Source organism: Nicotiana attenuata, unplaced genomic scaffold (genome assembly GCF_001879085.1).
Source record: "Nicotiana attenuata strain UT unplaced genomic scaffold, NIATTr2, whole genome shotgun sequence".
Classification (NCBI taxonomy): Eukaryota; Viridiplantae; Streptophyta; class Magnoliopsida; order Solanales; family Solanaceae; genus Nicotiana; species Nicotiana attenuata.
In genome coordinates this window covers 74951-77440 of record NW_017674791.1, presented here as the reverse complement: position 1 = coordinate 77440, position 2490 = coordinate 74951, and positions in this window count along the sequence as shown.

The following is a 2490-nucleotide window of genomic DNA, read 5'->3' as shown; positions in this document are numbered from 1 at the left end:
TGGATGTGGTTTGGGCTCGACGTTGGCTTCATAGCCAATTGATTTGTAGTTGTTCCTGCTGGGATTCGATCCCAGATTTTGGCATCACAGCCGCCTGAATCGCCCTCTACTTCCACTGGGCCGCCTGTTTGCATTTGGGCCTGGGTGTATTAATAAAGCCCATGTCTGTTTTGACAAAATGATGACCTGAATTGGGTCACAGGTTTGGAATACCCCACTGGGGTGCATTTGCTCGAAAATAACTTAGTCAATTGAATTCAATAAACTGATGGCCATGGGGTTCTATCCCTGGATCTATACAAGTGCAGCTCAAGTATTTCAAATAATTTGGGCCAATCTTAGGCCCGATGACTGTGGCCGTGAAAACTTTAGTTCACAACGTGCCTATTTTGTAATTTGGGCCCAAGGACAATTTTCTCTTTGCCTATTTCTGGTTGTTTGAACTCGGGTTTGAAATTCATAGCCTTAACTAATTAGGATTTTTCCCTTCATTTTTAGAGACGAAATTAAATAGATAATGGTAGTTGCTTTAGTTTGGCCTTTTAAAATAAAATGAGACGAGCCTCGCCAAATAAAAATACAAAGTCGCGGGGCCCTCAATAAATGCTATAAAAATACTTAGAATTCGGGTGAACCGTTTAGCAAATTTCACGGTTTTCCCCAAAGATAATAAAAGCGTAGCTGCTTTAGGCGCGTATTTTAATAATATTACCTTCCTGAATGCGGGTGCACATTTATGTGACCCAAATCTAAATCTCAATGGAGTCGAAATGCGTCAACAGCCACGGTTGCACTGGTGTAACGTGGTTCGAGATACATTTTCACGATGTTGCAATTCTTATTAAAAAAGATATAAAGTAAAAGCGGTTAAAATAAAAGGCACATAGGTTAGAATATGTTTTAAAATCAGATAAAAGCAAATACAACAGTTGAGCGACCGTGCTAGAACAACGGAATCCGGGAATGCCTAACACCTTCTCCCGGGTTAACAGAATTCCTTACTCGGAGTTCTGGTTCGCGGACTGTTAACAGAGTCATAATTTCCTCGGATCGGGATTCAACCGGTAACTTGGGACACCATTAATCTCCCAAGTGGCGACTCTGAATATTAATAATAAATCCCGTTTCGACTGTCCTTTAATTGGAAAAACTCCTTTACACCCTCACCGGTGTAGCGAAAAGGGAGGTGTGACATCTACAAGAGTCAAAAACTGAGACTAAGCATCACAACCAAAGTACTTACTATTCTCAAGGCATAACAAAGTCAAGAGATATTGGTTCAGTTCAAAACACAACACAATGGCTCCTACTCCCCCCCCCCCCCTAAAAAAAAATTACTACACTCGGTTCAAACAAACCCTTCGAAAAGAATCGTGGTTTAAAGAAAACCAAGGGTAATTGCTACACTACCTAACAAAAGAAAATCTTTTTGTTTTTTTTCTTTAGACTTAAATCCCTCAAGAAAATTGGCTAATAGATCCATCGTCGGAAAAAGTTCAATCTTTAAAAAAATATTATTTAATTAAACTAACACAGCTAAAGTAGCATGAAAAGTTACCCAGACAATCTCCCCACCCCACACTTAAAATTGTGCATTGTCCCCAATGCACAGCATAACCATAAGAGGGTAAGAGAAACTCCCTGGTAGGCCAAAGGCCGAAGCACTAGCAGTTCATGGGGTACTCAAACTTCTCCCAGGCTTGGTCCTTCGTGCGGGTACCTCACATTTTGTTCCAACCATCTGGTTTGCTTTTGCATCCTTCCAATAGCTTTGCTTTCCGTAATCCTAGTAAATTAAAAATCGGCACTACAAAATAATACAATAAAAAAAATTATCAAAAAATAAAATAAAGCAGTAAAGCTGGGTTGCCTCCCAACAAGCGCTTGATTTAATGCCGCGGTACGACGCGAATCACTTTTTGCCTCCACTTCAAACTTATGAATTAGACCCCTAATTTTGATTCTGCTCTATCATCATGCTCCTGGGGTGGTGGAACGAATCTGACTGGCCCAATAAAATAATGTAGTATTCTGCACTTCTTGGCCTTTGGATGAGATGTGTATTCCCGACTTTTTGGCAAGAAGCATTCCAGAATGTAGGCACCTTGTTCCTCATTCCTTGACTCCTCAAGTGGCTCGGACGACTCTATTTCCATATCATCATCCAAACACAATGTGAAAAAATGCTTGGAGTGTGGACCAATGCCCTCAACTACAAGAACATTGGGGCTGTCTACATTCTCAACACTAATGACATAGAGTCAACTAAATATGTATCCTCAATATCCTTGGTTGAGTCTAGTATCTCTTCTACGACATCGGCATCCTCAAAATCTAGTTCGATTGATTGTTGGTGTTCTACTCTGGCCTTCTCCTCTAGCTCATCCTCGTATTTTTCTTATATCCTCCAGTATAATGACAATTTCTGCAGCCAATTCATGCTCATATTGGCTACTATCCATAATGTCAATTTGTTGCGCTTTACAAGGT